The sequence below is a fragment of the Psittacula echo genome (genome assembly GCF_963264785.1).
Source record: "Psittacula echo genome assembly, chromosome: 19".
Taxonomy (NCBI): domain Eukaryota; kingdom Metazoa; phylum Chordata; class Aves; order Psittaciformes; family Psittacidae; genus Psittacula; species Psittacula echo.
The window spans coordinates 3,603,279-3,622,866 of record NC_137755.1 but is presented as its reverse complement, the minus strand read 5'-3'; the positions used below and the strand labels follow the sequence as shown (position 1 = coordinate 3,622,866).

General features: G+C 53.5%; 1 pseudogene across 1 annotated transcript; it reads right to left on the bottom strand.

Moving 5' to 3' along the window:
* Positions 1-18,568: 18,568 nt before the first annotated feature.
* On the bottom strand, positions 18,569-19,539 carry LOC308228553 (olfactory receptor 14C36-like; annotated as a pseudogene). Its single transcript has one exon. The product of its transcript is annotated as an olfactory receptor 14C36-like (transcript).
* Positions 19,540-19,588: the final 49 nt, after the last annotated feature.

Below are 19,588 nucleotides of genomic sequence, written 5' to 3'. Positions count from 1 at the left end.
CTCTGTCTTTACTCCTGCAGACTCTCCCCGGGGGCCCCAGATTCCCATTGCCCCAGAAAGAGTCAGGATAAAGGAGGAGTTTGCTTTGGTAGATGAGGATTGGGTTAGGGATCAGTTAAGCAATCTGGACATCTATAAATCGATGGGTCCGGATGGAATACACCCACGAGTGCTGAGGGAGCTGGCGGAGGTCATTGCTAGGACACTCTCCATCATCTTTGGTAAGTCGTGGGAAACAGGAGAGGTGCCTGAGGATTGGAGGATGGCAAATGTCATGCCAGTCTATAAGAAGGGCCAAAAGGAGGACGCGGGTAATTATAGACTGGTCAGCCTTACCTCCATCCCTGGAAAGGTGATGGAACAACTTATTCTTGACACCATCTCTAGACATATCAAGGATGAGGGGGTCATTAAGAGTAGCCAACATGGTTTTACCAAGGGGAAGTCATGTTTGACCAACCTTATAGCCTTCTATGAGGAAGTAACTAGGTGGATGGATGATGGTAGAGCGGTGGATGTGGTTTTCCTTGATTTCAGTAAGGCATTTGATACCGTCTCCCACAGCATCCTCATAGATAAGCTAAGGAAGTGTGGGCTTGATGATCAGGTAGTGAGGTGGATCAAGAACTGGTTGAAAGGAAGAAGGCAGAGAGTTGTGGTCAATGGGGCAGAATCTAGCTGGAGGTCTGTGACTAGTGGAGTCCCTCAGGGGTGGGTGCTGGGACCAGTGCTGTTTAATATTTTCATCAACGACCTGGATGAGGGAACTGAATGTACCCTCAGCAAGTTTGCTGATGACACTAAACTGGGAGGAGTGGCTGACACACCAGAAGGCTGTGTTGCCATTCAGCGATACCTGGACAGGCTGGAGAGTTGGGCGGGGAGAAACTTGATGACATTCAACAAGGGCAAGTGTAGAGTCTTGCATGTGGGGAGGAACAACCCCATGTACCAGTACAGGTTGGGGGTTGACCTGCTGGAAAGTAGTGAAGGGGAAAGGGACCTGGGGGTCCTGGTGGATAGGAAGATGACCATGAGCCAGCACTGTGCCCTTGTGGCCAAGAAGGCCAATGGCATCCTAGGGTGCAGTTCAAGAAGGACGGGGAATTGCTTTAAAGAGTCCAGTGCAGGGCAACTAAGATGATTAAGAGAGTGGAACATCTCCCTTATGAGGAGAGGCTGAGGGAGCTGGGTCTCTTTAGCTTGGAGAAGAGGAGACTGAGGGGTGAACTCATCAGTGTTTACAAATATGTAAAGGATGAGTGTCAGGATGATGGAGCTAGGCTTTTCTCAGTGATGTCCAGGGATAGGACAAGGGGTAATGGGTGTAAACTGGAGCATAAGAGGTTCCATGTGAACATCAGGAAAAACTTCTTTACTGTGAGAGTGACAGAGCACTGGAACAGGTTGCCCAGGGGGGTTGTGGAATCTCCTACGTTGGAGATATTCAAGGCCCAGCTGGACAAGTTCCTGTGTGATGTACTCTAGGTTACCCTGCTCTTGCAGGGGGGTTGGACTAGATAATCTTTTGAGCTCCCTTCCAACCCTTGGGATTCTGTGATTCTGTGATTCTCCATTCACCATTGATGGATCCATGGAGTGCCAGGTGTGAGGTTCCCGACAGCAGGGCTCTGCCCAGGGGCATCTCTGCCTCTGCAGGGGCTCAGCAGCAGCTCACACAAGTCCTGACAAGACTCTCGGTGCCTTCTCCAAAGCAGAGAAGGAAATTCCCAGCTCCCACTGCCCAACCTGCCCACCAAGAGTGGAAAACGTCAAAGCTCAGGATCCTTCCCTATCAGGCAATCACTGCCTCAGTGCCTTTCAGAAGGACCCTCAGAGTGATGTGGAGCTCTGAACAACCCTGACCCACACAGCACCCTCTCCAGTGCACAAGAACACTTTTCCTTCCCTGCCAGGGGTTCTTCCTTCCCCCACAGCTTTCCCTCTGGCACCGTGGGGAGCTCCCAGGCAGGCTGAGTGCTGACCCTGGCAGGCAGCAGAGTCCCTGCCCCTGCACACAGCCCCTGGGCTGCAGGCACCCTGCTCGCAAGGACAGCGCTGGGCACCCCTGGCTGCACACCCACATTCACAGCCTGCAGCCAGCCCCGGGACAAGGGACCTGCCTTGTCCTGTCCCTCGCATGGTGCAGAGGGAAGCCCTGCTCTGCAGCACATCCTGCTCCTTATCTACACAGAGAAACCAAGAGAGTCCTCCTGGCAGATCCCATGGCCTGTCCGAGGCAGCAGCTTGAGCAGATCCCTCCAGGAACTGCAGCTGCATTGCCCTGCACCCAGAGCCTTACCATGCACAGGGCTGGGAAGGTTTCTCCTGCAGGGAGCTCTCAGCATCCTCCACTGCCAAGTGCCTTTAAGCTCTCTGAGGCTCGCAGGTCTCCCCTAGGTGCCTGCAGGCAGTGCCCCAGCCCTGCTCCTGGCCAGAGCTGTCTCTCTGCAGTGCTGCCCGCTTGCCAGCATCTGTCTGCATCCCAGGAGCCAGGCCCAGCTCAGCAGCAGAGGCCCAGCCCAAGGTGGCTCTGCCTCCGCCCTGCTGAGCTCCCACCGGGGCTGCCTGGGGCTCTAGGGAACACTATGGGAAACAGCCTGAAGCAAGCCCTGCTGTTCCCTCCCTCAGCTGGCAGACACACTGCCTGCCTGCAGTGTCATTGCTATGATGAGAGACAGAGTTTGGTCTGAACAACAAGATTTTGTAGAATCATGGAATCACTTAGGTTGGAAAAGACCCTTAAGAACATTGAGTCCACCATTAACCGAACACTGGCAAGTCAACACATGAACCATGTCCATTAGAACATGTCTTTTATATACCTCCAGGGATGGTGACACAACCACTCCAGCAGGCAGCCTGTTTCTTGTCCCATCATCAGACAGGACAGGCAGGCCAGGACAGGCTGGGATCTCCTTTACCCCTGCTGAAGGAAGGGATTCAGCCTGCTCAGTTGAGGCATCTCCTCCCGGGACTGTAGCCCTGGGGCTGGAAGGGGACTCAGCTCCCTCCCATGAACACCACAAACCCACAGGAGATCTCACTTCCTCAGAAGGTGAAAATGTACCATTCTAGAGATGATGTCTTAATCAGAGGAGATACCTCACAGAGGTAGGGGAAGCAGCAACAGCAGTGTTGGAAACACTACAGGATGTCAAAGTTCCACCTGAGCAATGTCAGAAACCAAGTAAAAACCAGCACATCAACGCTCCCACCCAATGTGGTGTTGGCCGCAAATTTACACATCCCAGTATGGAGCAGTATGGACTAGTTTGCACCAGTACAGACCAACATAGGCCACTATGGCCCCAGATACTGCTGGGGTTTCAATATCCCAGTGTTCCCAGTCCCTGCTGCAGGTCTTCCCCCTTGCAGCTGTGCTCAACTCCCAATCCCTCCCAATGCTCCCACTACCTGCTGCAGGTGCTCCCAGTCCTTCCCAGTCCCTCCCAGTGCTCCCACTCCCTGCCACAGGTGCTCCTGCTCATCCCCCACATGACCTCCTTGGTCTTTTTCAGGGGGACACCCCAAATTAGGCAACCCCCACTCTGGGGCTGGCCCTGACGACTCCCTGATAGCAGAGAGGGGGGGAGTTGGGGTGCCCCATGGGGTGTGATTTGGGGGCAACAAGGAGCAATTTGGGCCTGGGTGGCATTGGAGGGAGGGAGCAGCTTTCTAGGGGCACCTCCAGTTGGGGGTGGGGGTGTTTGGTGGGGCCTCTCCAGGATTTTCTGTCCTCGGGTTCATTTGGCAGGGCCCATGGTGATGGTGGGGTGCAGTTCACTTTGGAGGTGCTACAGGCCACCCATTTGGGGGTCCTGCCTGCTTGTCTGTTGCTTCAAGGAGATTTGGGGTCCCCTAGGATTCTAGGGGGCACCACGATTCCTTTGGCTGCCTCCAGGGCCCTTTATTGGGGTGCCACTCTTGGAGGGTCCAAGCCCCCCCACACCCTGAATTCACTGCTGAACCCAAAGCAATGTTGGGGTCCCCCCAGTGGATTTGAGGTCCCACAGCATTTGGGGGGACCCCAGGGCATGTGCTGGGGGGACCCCACTTTTCAGACCACCCCTTTTTCAGGGGCCTCCTGGCAGCTACGCTGAGCCGGGGCGGATTTGGAGCTGCAGGGTTTGGGTTTGGGGGATTCGGGGCTCCTCGCTGGGATTTTGGGGTGCAGGGGGGGCTGGGTCCTGAGGTGCCGGGTTCTGGGGTCCCACCTGGCTGCAGGTGCTTGTGCAGAGCCAAGAGCCTCTTGAGGTGCTTCTTGTGCTGCTCCTTCAGGTCCCGGCGCTGCTGCCCCTGCAGCAGCTTCACATCGGCCTCGTGCTGCTGGATGCGCAGGGCAGGCACGGGAGATGCAGCCTCCCGAGGGAGGGCTCTCCTCTGCACTGGTTCCTGCAGGGCTCTGGCTCCTTCAATAGCCCACGCTCAGCGGGGGGGCCCCGTCACAATGGGCGTCTCCACAGCGACCCCCACGGCTTTGTGATGGCGGCAGCATCGTGCCCATGGCACTGGGCACTCTGAAGGCTTCCTGAAGGGTTCCGTGGGGTTCCGTGGCCTCGCACACCTCAATACGGAGTGTTCCAGAATCAGCCCCCCATTTGGTCCCCATGTCCCCAAGGTCATTGTGATGCATGAACCCTGACTGGGTCCATGGGGTGCTCTGGAGGTGCTGCAGGCACTCTCTGGGCATCTCTAGGGGCATCCCTGGGTTGCTCTGGGCATCCTGAGGATGCTCTGGGGGTGCTTTAGGTGTCACCGCAGACCAAATCCCTCCCAAATCTGGCAAACCTGGGGTTTATTGGTTTTTTTACTCCAACCTTGCCATGAGCAGGGAGCACTTTCTCCATCCTGACCCTTATTCAATAGAATTTCTCTCCCTCTCATCCAATCTATATTAAATCTGTGGTAAATCCAGGAAAAGCTGCCTCTCTGCTTGCCTTGAACTACGAAAGACCCGCTGCCGAATGAATGTCATTCTAGGCAGCCTGTGACCGTGTCCCACCACGCTCACAGAGAAGAACTTCCCCCTAAGGTCTCATCTTATTCACCCCCCTGTCAACTTAAAGCCGTTCCCACTTGTCTGACCACTACACACCCTTGTAAAGAATCCCCCTCCAGCTTTCCTGTAGGCATCAAACGTGGTCACATCCCTTGCGCTGCCCTTCCCTCCCCTGCCCACATCCCTCCATCCCGCAGGGTGGCAGAGAGACCCCGCAGCCGCCCCAGGGGGAAACTGGGGGGAGTCACTCGTGACGCCCAGATCCCTCCTCGGGGCAGGCTGGGTATTGGTCGGTGAGTGGTGAGCAATTGTATTCTCCCCCCTTGTTCTTCCCCTCACCATTATTGTTACTGGCGGTAGCAGCAGTGGGTTTCAGTTATCCCTTAGTTACTGGACTGCTCTTATCTCAACCCATGGCAGTTACATTCTTTCCATTCTCCTCCCCTTCCCTCTGGAGCCTGGGGGGGGGTGGGGATGGAGGTCAGAGGGAGGTGGGGGGAGAGGAAGGAGAGTGAGCGAGCGGCTGCGTGGTTCTCAGTTACCGGCTGGGCTAAACCATGACACTCCCCAGACCCACAAATACCCCCCAAGTGACCCCCATCGAGCCACATCTGCCTGCCAAGTGACCCCCCAGAGACCCCCAGACACACAACTGCCCCCCATGTGACCCCAAAGTGACCCTCCAGACCCACAACTGCCCCCAAATGACCACCAAGTAATCACCTAGACCCACAACTGTCCCCAAATTGACCCCCACGTGACCCCCATCGAGCCACAGCTGTCCCCCAAGTGATGCCAAATTGACTCCCCAGACCCACAACTGCCTCACAAGTGACCCCCAAGTGACCCCCATCGAGCCACAGCTGTCCCCCAAGTGACCCCCAAGTGACCACCCAGACCCACAACTGCCCCCCAAGAGACCTGAAGTGACCACCCAGACACACAACTGCTCCCCAAGTGACCCCAAATTGACTCACCAGACCCACAACTGCCCCACAAGTTACCCCAAGTGAGCACCCAGACCCACAACTGCCCCGCATGTGACCCTCCAGACCCACAAATGCCCCCCCAAGTGACTCCAAATTGACTCCATAGACCAAAATCTGCCCCTCAAGTGACCCCCCAGTGACTTCCAGACCCACAACTGCCTCCAAGTGACCCTAAAGACATCCCCATAGAGCCAAAAACTGCCCCCCAAGTGACCCCAAATTGACTCCCCAGACCCACATCTGCCCGCCAAGTGACCACCCAGGCAAACAACTGCCCCCCCAAGTGACTCCCCAGACTCAAAACTGCCTCCCAAGTGACACCCTAGACCCACAACTGCCCCCTAAGTGACCCCTGAGTAAACCCGCAGACCTACAACTGTCATTCAAGTGACCCCCAGGTGTCCACCCAGACGCACAACAAACCCAAGTGACCCCCAAGTGGCACGTCAGACCTACACCTCCACCTCCAGTGACCTCCCAGTCACCCCCAAACCCACTCCTGCCCCCCAAATGACTCCCCAGACCTGCAACTGCCCAGCCAGTCACCCCCCCGACCTACAACTGCCCCTCAAGTGACCCCCAAGTGACCCCCAGACCCACAACTGCCCCCCAGGTTGGGGGTCAGAGAATCCTGGCATCCCGGAGGCACGGATGGGTTGGGGGGAGCAAACTTTCCCGGTTGGTTCCATTTCAGCCTGAGCAGCGCCAGCAGGAACATCCAAAGAGCTTTTTGCTCCTCTTGTCCTGAGCCCTGCTCTGCGGGGCTGTCAGAGCCATGGCAGTGCAGCGCTGAGCTTCCTCTGGTGCCCCCTGCCGGCAGGCTGTGCACAAGGGCAGTGCCCATCAGCTCTCGTGGCTCTGCAGCAGCAGCAGCGGTGCTTTGGCTCCGCGCTCCGGTGAGCACAGGGTTTACACAGCTTGTCTGAACCGGAGCCCGTTGTGAACAGGAAGAGACCATTCGGGAGGAAAAAGGGGGTTAAACAGTGCCCGCATTGCCTTCTTCTCTGTGAGGCCATGTTCTGCTCCTGCAATCCAGTCAGGCCGTGGTTGTGCTGATGACCTTCACCAAGGCATGGGCTGCCTGATTTTTGTCTGGTGCTCATCCTTTTCCTCTTGCCTTTTAAAATAACAGCAGCAGGGTTTGTTTTCTTTCCCAATCTCTTCTGTTTTCAAGGCAGTTGATTCTTTTAGGGCACCTGAAGGGTTTGGCTCACAATAAGCAGCCATCCTTGCACACCTCCTGATAGCGTATCAACAATATTCAGTGAATCCTGTCAAGCACAGTGAAGTCTGTCACAGCTGCTGTGCTGCCATGTGGGGATTGTGGTTTGGTTGGTAGGAGATGGATTTGAAAGCAGGAAAAGGACAGAAAGCATTCATGTTGTTTACTGCCAAGCACGTTGCTGCTGTGACTCCCAAACCATCGGTATCAAATGCTCCCTTGCACAACTGTTGTTGAACTTTCCCTGTGCTAAGAAAGCAAGTTGTTGGGACTTCTTCCTTTTTAAAAGAAATGAAGAATGGTGCAGAACTTCCAAGTGAACTGTTTGACCTGAATATGGATCTGGTTCCAGTGCTGTTATCCAGGAGATAAGAAACAGCTTCTTTTGTTCGACTAATTTTTACAAGTGGTGAACCGGTTCAGAATTGTGTGTTTCCTTCAAAATTTTTTGGTCTGCTTTCCTTTATGGTTGTTTTTGAATGGTGTTCCCTAGGCCACAGTGGTGCTCAGTAGCTGTGCAGTAGTGTGCCCGTCTTCCTATAGGAAAAATCTTCCTCCTCCTGTTGTTTCACTCCAGAATAGGAAGGGTGAGCACCAGCTTCTATCATCTGGATGAATGTGTCTGTGTGCTTACGCTTTTAAGATAGCTGGGTGATGTAGTTTCTCACTACTCGTGTGGTGAGGGATGGAAGCACTAGTTCCCTCCGAACTAGGGTCAAGACATAGAGCATTCACGGAATGCGGGTCAACAACGATTTATTGCGCAGTTACAATCCTTGTATCTGTTGCCCAAGCACCTCCCCAGAGTCAGCTGGTTCCTGTCCCTCCTGGCAACTTCCCTCACATCACGTGATCTTCCGTGCGCCAATCCCTACATATCCCCCACCTCAAGACTAGAAAACTCAGGGTTTTAACAGCTATTCCGGATAAGCAACTTATAACTCTAATTAACTAAGTAAGGAAGGTTCGTGTAACTAAGTATTCACACATGGTGCGTAACTCATAACTCTAATTAACCAAGTAAGAAAGGTTTGTGCAACTAAGTATTCACACACGGTGTGTATTACATAATCAAGGGAGAAAGAAACAAGCATAAACACAGAGCATCAGCCTAAAGGGACCTAGATGCAGGTGTTTCCGGCCTGAGTGTTGTCATATTCAACGGCCGGCTACAAAGTTCGTAAGGCACGTTGTGACTGGATCCGTGAGTGAAGTCATCTGGACACACAAGGGCCAGGGATGTCATTTCGCACCTCTTTCCGTCACTCTCTCCCAGATACAGCCCAGCGCCAGTCACCACCTGTGAAATATAGCTCAAATACAAACTTACAGACACAACTACAAGCACGGTAATAACCATTTTGCCGGTACCCAGCGTAGCCCAGTCTCACCCTCTACACAGGCATAGCCCCACCCGTGAGCCCGTAGGGCAAATGGACCTATCTTACCCTTTTCCGGATCTTTCACCCGTACCTGTGGATACGGGGGTTTGTCTAGAGGTGGGGCAAAGTGCGAGCTCATCGGGGATTGTTCACTTGATCCACGCGAGAATTGATTTGAACTAGTCAGAGCAGAAAGTAAAAGTCGGCGCACACGGCTTGCGGGATTTTCTCCGGGCACGGACTCCCCCGCCTCAAGACACACAAGGCGAGCTTTCAGAGTCCGGTGTGCACGTTCAACGATAACTTGGCCAGTGCTGTTATGAGGACAACCGGTCTTATGCTCAATGCCCCACTGTCGTAAAAACGAGGCCACCAGTTGACTTGAATATGCTGGGCCGTTGTCAGTCTTGATCTGGCTAGGGACTCCCAAAATCACCATGACCTCACGCCAATGCAAAATGGCCGCTTTGGCGTCTTGCTTGCGTTGTGCCGTAGCCAAGATGACACTGCTACAGGTATCAACCGTGACATGTAAATAGCGCATAAAAACTGGAGCGCAACAGTCAGGGACTGGCAGACCTTGTGCAACACGGTCTGCACTATTGTTACCTTCAGTTAGGAGTCCAGGGATGTGCGAATGACTATTACAGTGTTTTGGGCAAATTTCAGCAGCTCGCTCAGACAAAGCCTGAAAAAGAACTTGCACACACTCCATCGTAGTCTCAATGGCTAATGGGGTCCGCAGACCACTGTCGTAGCACAGTAGCTACAGTATATGCTTCCAGAAATCGAACTGCTATTGGCTAGACGTAACCAATATAGATTGTGATTGGCTCAGAACTGCAGTCCACACATTTTGAAGCAGATAACAAGCTAGCTAAAATTATCCATTCGCTACCTTTCTCACATAACTTGCAGTTTCACCATCCCGCTCCCACATCTTGTTAGCCTTGAGCAAACGCCAAGTTCCTTATTCTACTGCACGTAACTGTCCTTTAGTAACCTAAGGCTAGGCCTTGCAGCCTGGGTAACTTGAATTCAGACCTTGCAACTTAACTCAGAGTTTGGCTAAGACCAAACTGCTGGGATTGCTCACATGTCGATTGTTCAGCTGTATTCTTCATAACCACCATCTCCTAAGTTTAAGACGTCTGAGTTGGTCACAAAATGCCCACCATCCCTTAGCGACTCCACAATTCCCTCTTTTTGTTTTTGAGCAAACCAGACGGATGTTTCTTAACCATAGATATCACACACCGCAACATATAACTTGCTACTAATACAAATAAAACTAACACACGTAATAAAAATATACAGAAACAAAATCAAAATCGTTAAAATGACAATAAACACCATTAGTCCACCTTTTACTGGAGCAACCAGCCAATCTGTCAGTCCCCATTCACCTAACAAATTGTCCAGCCAAAAGGCTTGCCCATCCTCATACACCATGTGTAAGATCTTAGCATGTTTCCATATTTCTTCAACATAGGTCAATCACAGGCTGCTGGGTCTGCCATTTTTCTCCTGGATGTCTCTCTGATAACAGGGGAGGCCATCCTCTCACATCAAGGTCTGGCATGGCATGTGTCCCCACCGCTCCACACCTCCTGGGTTGCAGCCAGCAGCGGAGCTAAAGGTTCTTCTTGGTGGCAAACACAGAGGCCAACCCAGTCTTGCCCTTGACTGTGGCAGCAGGCATTTGGTCAACCTCAGTTCTTGTACCTCGTTGTCAATGCAGAGTTTCACCTGCTTCATCCAGTAACAAGTTGGTATTGTGGCTAAGCACACACAGATTGACATTACCAGAGTAACTATTACAGGTTACAACAGCATGTTGAAAATGCTGATGGCAGTGAGAAACCAGCCAAAGAACTTTCTTGCCAGTGGAGTTCTCCCACCCTCTTAATTTGTTCCATTACCTGCTTTATAACACTACCATTGTATTAGAATCTTTCTAGCTTTTGTCTTAGCATTTTCTAGCAGCTGCTGCAAATTTGCATGCTCTGACATCTCTTTTACAAGTAACAAATACACACAATACAAGGTATAGTTTCTCATTAGCAACTGGCTAGTAAATACAGGTGGTTTTATACACAAAATCACAGCCTCTAATAATAGCTACGTTACAAGCACACATATTCGAGTTGTTACTTTTCAGTTGCCCCCAAGTGATGTCCTGCAATCATTCATTTTTCTCCTCCTCTATCTCATTCTGCTCGGGGTATTCACTGTCAGCTCCTGTAGCTGAGGCATCGGGTTCCTCCACTTGTCTGTCCAGCTCATGGCAAGGCTTGACAAACTTTGCAGGCAGCTGCCATGGACCTGTAGGTAGGAGGACACAAACATACCCCCTCTCCCAGGCTATCAGCTCTTGAGAAGGAGTTGGGTTAAAGTGATTCAAAGGCATTCTGATGGGAAAGGAATGTGAAGCTACAGCTGCCTGCCTGCTTAGCAGCAGCCATAAATACCTGCCAGCAACAGCACCTTGCATTAACCCTTTCTTGTCCAAAATGTTAATCTGCTACCCATTAAAACTTTTACACAAACCCAACAACAAAAAATATACAGAACACTGTCCGCCCTCAACACACACACACACACACACATATGGGATCCCACAAGCAAACTCTATACAATTACAATATTTGAAACACAAAACCCAGACAATCACCTCTCCTACTACACGGAATGTGGCGTAAGGACCCTGTGAAGACAATAAAAATCAGTTCCAAGCAGCATCATCGCAGTGTGAGGTTGCAGGCTCAACTTCAGCAGGCGTCCCCAGAGGCTCTGCCTCCCCACATCGCATGAGCCTTGGGCTTTTACACTGGCCAAAATGCACACTCATTCCAATGCAGGTGGCCAGCCTACATCGGAAGAAGTGGTCAGCAATATCCATAAGAAGTCTCCAAGGGCTAATAGAAAGATGGATATACTTATATTTGCCAACCTCTAGTACATGTGGATCACAGAGAAACTATCAAATGAGTTGCAGATGGGGTCCCAAGTCCACAGTCCGCCACGGCACTCACACAACGTTTTCAAAAGGCTGTAAGGGTACATTAAATTGCTGTGGGGCTTTTTTTTGTTTGTTTGTTTGTTTGTTTTTTCCTAGAAAATCAAAAACAAACTGAACACTCCGGCCTGGTAGCCAAGAATAAAGACAATGTCCTTAGTAGGGAGGATTCCCCCAGGGTAGGCTTTGAGGGTTGCTGTCGCTCGTTGTGGGGAACCCCCCTGTCCCCTGCCCTGTCGCACAAAGGGGAGTGCTACCAGGACTCACAACGCTCCACTTCCCGTTTCCTTGCTGCTGCCGTTGTTGCTGTTGCCGCCGCCGTGGTTTCTGGCAGTCGCGCTGCAGCTCCAGCGCTGCCCGCTCGGCCGCGCGGCCCGGGGGCTCCGGCCGCGCCTCCCGGGTCACCTTCCTCCACAGCTCCCGCGCAAAGGTCTGCACCCGCGGCTCCTCCACTCGCAGCGCCTCCGTGTCCCGCAGCCGCTCCAGCAGCTCCTCTCCTGGAGATACCTTTCTCGATGGCACCCCACGTCTCCCCTAGATCTCCTGCTTTCTTTTCCCCAGCCAAGACCGCTTCCAAAAGCTCTTGGCAGATCCATCCCCATCGGGAGGTATCTAATACGTCCACGGGGGCCTCCACCATCCCCCGGCCTCCGAACCATTGGATGCAGTGGCCCACTGACCCCGAGTATATCACCTTCGGCAACCCAGCTTGCTGCGCGAGGGCCTCCAGTACCTGTACCACGTGGCTCACATCCATCGCTATCACGTTGGGGTCACCACTCGTAGTTTCTCGCTACTCGTGTGGTGAGGGACGGAAGCACTAGTTCCCTCCGAACTAGGGCTGAGACATAGAGCATTCACGGAATGCGGGTCATCAGCGATTTATTGCGCAGTTAGAATTCCTTATATCTGCTGCCCAAGCACCTCCCCAGGGTCAGCTGGTTCCTGTCCCTCCTAGCAGCTTCCCGTCCATGCACCAATCCCTACAGTGCACAGCTCCTGAGGGGCAGCTTCTGCCACCCAGCAGTACTGGGGACTTGAAGATGTCACAGAAGCACGCAATGGTTTGGGTTGGGAGGAACCTTAAACTCATCCAGCTCCAATCCCTGCCATAGGCATGGACACCTTCCACAAGAGCAGCTCGCTCCAAGCCCCAGCCAACCTGGCCTTGAACACTGCCAGGGATGGGGCAGCCACAGTTTCTCTGGGGACCCTGTGCCAGTGTCCCATCACCCTCATAGGGAACAACTTCTAAGATCTCACCTCAATCTCCTCTCTGTCAGGTTAAAGCCCTTCCCCCTTGTGCCATCCCCACAGGCCCTTCTTCTCTCCACAAGAAATAAGGCCAGATCCCAGGATTTAAGGCAGCTTCAGTGCTCCGCTGCCGGCTCAGCCAGCACAACTCACACACCGAGTCCAAAGCAGCCACTCTGGGGAAGTCACTTGAGGTGTTCTTGGCAACTCCTAAAGCACCCCAAGATGGCCATCGCCACCCACCTCGTTCCATGCTCCTGTGTCCACAGGTGTCACCGGCTTTCACACACCAAGACAGGAACCACCAGAGGAGCTGCTCTTGCCTCCTCCACCAGTAGCTTGTGTTCCATGAGGCAGCTGTTGTCTCCCGGTGCCTCCACTGAAGGGTTCCATGGGGTTCCGTGGCCTCGCACACGTGAACACGGGGAGTTCCATAATCAGCCACCCCTGAGTTCCCCATGTCCCCATGTTCATTGTGATGCATGAGCTCATTTTGAGCCCATGGATACTCTGGAGGTTCTGTAGGCATTCTCTGGGATTCTGTAGGGGTATCCCCGGGATACTCTGGGAGTGCATAAAGACACAGGGCCTTGGAGCAAGCTGCTCTAGTGGAAGGTGTCCCTGCCAGTGGCAGGGGCTGGACCTGGATGAGTTTTAAAGTCCCTTCCAGCCCAACCCAGTCTGGGATTCCATGATTCTCTGCTGTGCCAATGTCGGTCACCCTCCACTTGTCGTAGGTGGCCGTGATGCCCTGTTCCATTGCCCAGGTTGAGCTGTGACCCCTTGCATGGTCCACCTCTGGACTAAAAGGCACTGAGGAAGAGCAGCCCATGAGGGACGTCCCCAGACCGGCTGGGCAGAGGCTGCTCCCACCGTGACAACTACCAGAGCACCCCTTGGTGCCCAGTGCCATGGGCACGATGCTGCCACCATCACAAAGCCGTGGTGGTCGCTGCGGAGACGCCCATTGTGACGGGGCCCCCACGCTGAGCGTGGGCTATTGAAGGAGCCAGAGCCCTGCAGGAACCAGTGCAGAGGAGAGCCCTCCCTTGGGAGGCTGCATCTCCCGTGGCTGCCCTGCGCATCCAGGTACGGGTTCTTTGACTTTGCAATCCTCTTTTAGTGTTGCCTTGAAACACATGGTGGGTGCGTGCTCTAAAGGGAGGAGAAGATGTCAGGAGATGTGCTGGTGCCATCCCAGCTGTAGGAGCAGGGGCTGGGTGAGGAGGAGGCGCTGGGCTTGTTCATGTGCTTGGAGCTGAGCTCTGCCTGCAGAGGTGCTGGGGGCGAAGCAGGAGCCTTCTGTGTGCAGGAGCTGCTGGTGTCAGAGGTGCTGAGAAGGTGTCAGGGCAGGAGCAGCCCCTGGGCAGTGCAGCTGCTGGTGCTGTCACTGGGAGCTCAGCACAAGGGGACCTGCCTGGCTCTGGCAAGGCCCGCGCAAGCCCCCCGGGCATTGCGGGAGGCGGCAGGGCCCTGGCAGGTTCCAGTGATCCCTGTGCCAGGCATTGCAGAAGTCACAGAAATTTCTAAACTGAAAAGTAAGAAAAAAACCCCCTCAAAATAACTTTTATCAGTTGCTCTTTGCAATCTTCCTGCACTCGAAATCCTACAATGTGCTGTGTCATCTGAAAGACTTAACAAAACCCAAAGGTTTTAATGAGCCCCATGGTGTATCTGGGCTGAGTCCATGAACCTCAGGTGCTGAGAGGAGACTGAGGAAACCTCTCAAGAAGTCCAAGTCAGAAGCAAAGCCCCAAGTCCCTTCAGCATTAATGGACCCCACTGAGGGCTGTTACTGACAAAGCCTCCCCAGGGACTCCTTAAAGTAAGTAACTGCAGGCTGTGACTACTGGGAGACAAAGGCAAAATGCAGGTGTCTGGTGGTGAGAAAACCCTTGGTTTGTTTGATGAAGCAGAAAGGCCAAGCCCTGACCACAGCCCTTGCAGAAGTAGAGCCTGAAATCCTGAGAATGAAAGTTCTCCCCATAGGCCTTGATGAAAGAGGCAACTGCCATAGCCCAGGGCACAGAGACCTTTTGTTCTTTTGGGCCTTTCAGCCTTGCCAGAATCCTCACTCATCTCTGCTGCAGGCTGTCCTTCACTGGCCCATGCCTGCACCTCTTTCCCTTCAGGCTCTTGACACCCATCTTGCTTTCCCACCTGGCTCTCACCTGGCATTTCTGTACCTTCAGTCACATCTCTGCACCCATGGCTGTCTGCTCCTTGAAACACAAAGCCATGGGCTGAGCCAGACTCCCTCTGGGTGACCTCTTGCATCACAGCTCCACCTTTAGAGAGACATTTCTCTTTCCTCACTTTTGAGTCTGAACCTTCCAAGCTGCACTTTGCAGAGGTTTCCTTCTCTTCCCGCTAGCAAGAAAACCTCCCTCATCTCTGAAGCCACATTTCAAGTAGTTGTAGGCTGCTACTATATTGTCAATTCAGCAGGTGGAGTGAATATCCCTCAGCAAGGCCATCTAAAGGAGGCTTCTAGAGGAATGGGTGATGCCATCAGGATAGAGAACTAAGCACCATGGGAGAGCAGTGGGAAAAGGGAATGGTCTGGATTGAGAACTTCCTGGCAAGAGCCAGAAGGAAAGGTGGTGTCCTTGGGTGCAAGGTACCCCATGCTGTGGGGACAGGGCACCTCATCTGGGACAGCTTCCTGCCTGTAGCACCCTCTCTGCTGTGCACACCCCACTCTCTGCCCGCACTCACAAGTGTCTCACAGAAGCTTTGCACTTCCCCTGCAGCAGTGACCCCTCACTGCAGGAGGTTCCTGCATTCTCCAGGCTCAGGGATGGATCCTGCATTCCAGGCAAGTTTGGGTAGTGCAGGAGAGGCAGACAGGAAGGTCGGCTCATGGGGCATGAGGAGCAGTGCTCAGGCACCCCCAGCAGTGGGCATGCCCCATGTGCCACGCTGAGGCATGTTCCCATGAGGAAACTTCTCAGACAGCCTCTGGTTTGTCCAGGCTCTGCAGCCACACTCCAGGAACACCTCCTCCTCCTCCACCTACAGACATCAACTGCTCTCCATTGCTGGGCTCCGTCCTGCTTGTAAGGATTGGTTAAAGCCCTGAACCATCACCTTGCTTCTTGCTGACTTCCCTCCACCGTCCCTCACCTCCCTGCACACTGCTCATTGCCACCAGTAACTCACTGAAGAGTTAAGAAGCTCTCAAGGCTTTCCTCAGGGGGTGACCATGTTTCTCCATTGACCATTGATGGATCCATGGAGTGCCAGGTGTGAGGTTCCTGCAGAGGCAGAGCTGCCCCTGGGCAGAGCCCTGCTGCCGGGAGGGGTGTGCAGGGCAGAGCTGAGCACACAGCCCATGGGATGGGCTCTGGGAGCACTGAGAGGGAGCAGAGCTGGGCCCAGAGCAGCAGCTCCTGGCAGGGACAGCTCCAGGCAGCAGAGACATGGGCAGGGAGTGGGGGGAAAGTGCAGCCCAGGCCTGGGGAGGGTGCGTTCAGGCAGCTCTCTTGGTGTCTGGCACTGGAGGTGGCTGCTGGCCATGCTCTGCTGGGCACAGTCCTTTGCTTCTCCCCATGAGAGCTCCGTGATCTGCCCTTTGAAACCGTGCTGCCCTGCTCTCAGCACAGGACAGGTGTTTGTGGGGGTTCTTAGGATCAATTTGTGTGTGAAGGTATCTTACACAAGTGGTTAAAGCATAGAGCAAATGGGAAAGAACTCTCCTGGCTCTGCACTAAGCTACAAAGAGGTGAGAACTTCTCACTCTTTCAATACTCTTCAGGTTTTCGGTCATACAAAGAATGTTTTATACCCTAAAAAACCACCTCACCAATGTTATGCCAGTAAATAAATAACACAGTCAAAATGACTCTAAGGCCATGCTGAGCCTCTCTTATGCAGCCCAGAATCATCTGAGTCATGAGTACAAGTAGAGAACTTTATAATGAAGTTGGATTTCATCTGACATCCCTTGTGAACATCACAGCTGGGCAAAGCACTGCTTCAGAGATGAGTCCCATCCAACCTGGCCTTAAATTCTGCCAGGGATGGGGCAGCCACAGCTTCTCTGGGCACCCTGTGCCAGTGTCCCACCATCCTCAGAGGGAACAGCTTCCTCTGAATGTCCAAGCTAAATCACCCTTTTTTCACCTTAAATCCACTCCCCCTTGTCGTGTCACTGCACACCCTTGTAAAAAGACCCTCTCCAGATTTCTTGTAGGCCCTGGTTAGATATGGGCAGATTGCTACGATGTCTCCCTAGAACCTTCTATTCTCCAGGCTGAACACTCAAATCTGTCAACATGACTTCATCACAGAATTGCTTCAGCCCTCGTGGCATCTCAAAGGGCACAACTTCCTCCTAATGTCTGATCTAAATCTACCCATTTTCAGCCTGAAGCCATTCCCCTTATTCCTGTCACTGCACACCTTTGCAAAAAGCCCCTCTCCAGATTTCTTGTACACCCTGCTTACGTACAGCAGATGCTAAGATGTCCAACTGGGACCTTCTCCAGGCTGAACACTCCCAGCTCTCACAGCCTGTCTTCATCAGAGATGTTCTCCAGCCCTTAGAGCACCTCTGTGGCCCTTCGTAAGCCCATCATTGTAACATCATAAGAGAAGTTGGAAGGGACATCAAGAGGTCTCAAGTCAAACCCATCAGTAACAGGGTCAGAGCAAGTGGTTCAAGGCTTGATTCAGTCTGAGTTGGAAATCCCCAAGGCCAGAGACTGCACAGCCTCTCTGGGTGACCTGATGCAGCACTTGCCTGAGCCTATGGGAACAAGGTTTCCTTATGTCCTGGCTGAACCTCTCCTCTGTCACTATCCCCCATTGCCTTTTGTCCTCCCAACAGGCACCATGGTGAGGAGCCTGGCTCTGTATTCTCCATGGCCTCCTTGCCGGTACAGGCAGCCAGTCCCCAACAGCCTTCCCTTCCCAAGATCTCAGGTCCCCATCAGCCTTCCCTTCTCCAGGCTGGACAAGCCCAGCTCCCCCAGCCTCTCCCCACTGGCACCATAATCCAGTCCCTGCCTGTCCTCAGGGCTCATTGCTAAACCCACTCCTGTTTGCCAATAGCATTCCTGAATTGGGGATCTGAAACCTGGATGGAGTATTCCAGAGCATCCCTTCCCTTGTTCTCCTGCCGTGCTCCTGGTCATACAGCCCGCCATGCTGCTGTCCTCCCTTGCTGCCAGGGCACACGCTGCCTCCTGTCCAGCTCCTGCCCACCCAGACCTTTCCCATGGGCTGCTCCCAGCCAGGCAGCCCCAGCCTGGGCCATTGCAGGGGAGTCCCCTGCAGGGACCCCTGTGTCCCCTGCTCTCCTGCCCAGGACACCCTGAGAGCTCTGCAGCCCCCCCATGCCATCCCATCTCCCCACACCAGCACAACAACCCCGGCCCTTGGGCTCCCCAAGAGCTTTTCCTGCTCCAGGCACAGAGCAGCCATCCCAGAGCTGGAGCAGCCAGAAAGCTGATTTCATTCCCCTTCATTCCTGCCATGTGAGCACATAGCACAGACAAGAAGTTGCTGCAGGATCATTTATTTAACTCAAATACTGTGAGAGACCTTCACTGACACAAAGTCTGTGGGTCACACAACATGGGTGGCTAGTTAAGCTGGAGGAGATGAAAACTGACATTTCTATGAAGACAACATCACCACAAATTGAAACAGGAAAACAAATGTAAAGCAGCAAAGACAGACTTGGCCTGTAATGACCTACAATGGAAGCCTTTTGCAGAGGACAGCAGGCAGTGTATGGCTGCTGAAACACATCCAGTCAGCAGCTTCCTCACAGCATCCTTGAGCTCCTGATTCCGCAGGCTATAGATGAGGGGATTCACTGCTGGAGGCACCACTGAGTACAGCACTGACAGCACCAGATCCAGGGATGGGGAGGAGATGGAGGGGGGCTTCACGTAGGCAAATGCTGAAGTGCTGACAAGCAGAGAGAGCACAGCCAGGTGAGGGAGGCACGTGGAAAAGGCTTTGTGGCGTCCCTGCTCATTTGGGATCCTCAGCACAGCCCTGAAGATCTGCACATAGGACCCCACAATGAACACAAAACAGCCAATAACAATCAGGGCACTAAGCACAAGAAGCCCAACTTCCCTGAGGTAGGAATGTGAGCAGGAGAGCTTGAGGATCTGGGGGATTTCACAGAAGAACTGCTCCACAGCATTGCCTCGGCAGAGGGGCAGTGAAAATGTATTGGCTGTGTGCAGCAGAGCATAGAGAAACCCAGCGCCCCAGGCAGCTGCTGCCATGTGGACACAAGCTCTGCTGCCCAGGAGGCTCCCGTAGTGCAGGGGCTTGCAGATGGCCACGTAGCGGTCGTAGGACATGACAGTGAGGAGAAAATACTCTGCTGAAATGAAAAAGAGAAAGAAAAAGATCTGTGCAGCACAACCTGTGTAGGAGATGGCCCTGGTGTCCCAGAGGGAATTGACCATGGATTTGGGGACAGTGGTGGAGATGCAGCCCAGGTCCAGCAGGGAGAGGTTGAGGAGGAAGAAGTACATGGGGGTGTGGAGGTGCTGGTCGCAGGCTGTGCTGGTGATGATGCGGCCGTTGCCCAGGAGCGCAGCCAGGAAGATGCCCAGGAAGAGCCAGAAGTGCCAGAGCTGCAGCTCCCGCCTGTCTGCAAATGGCAGGAGGAGGAAGTGGGTGATGGAGCTGCCGTTGGACATCTGCTGCCTCTGGGCATGGGGCACTGTCAGAGCAGAAAAAGGCAGTTAC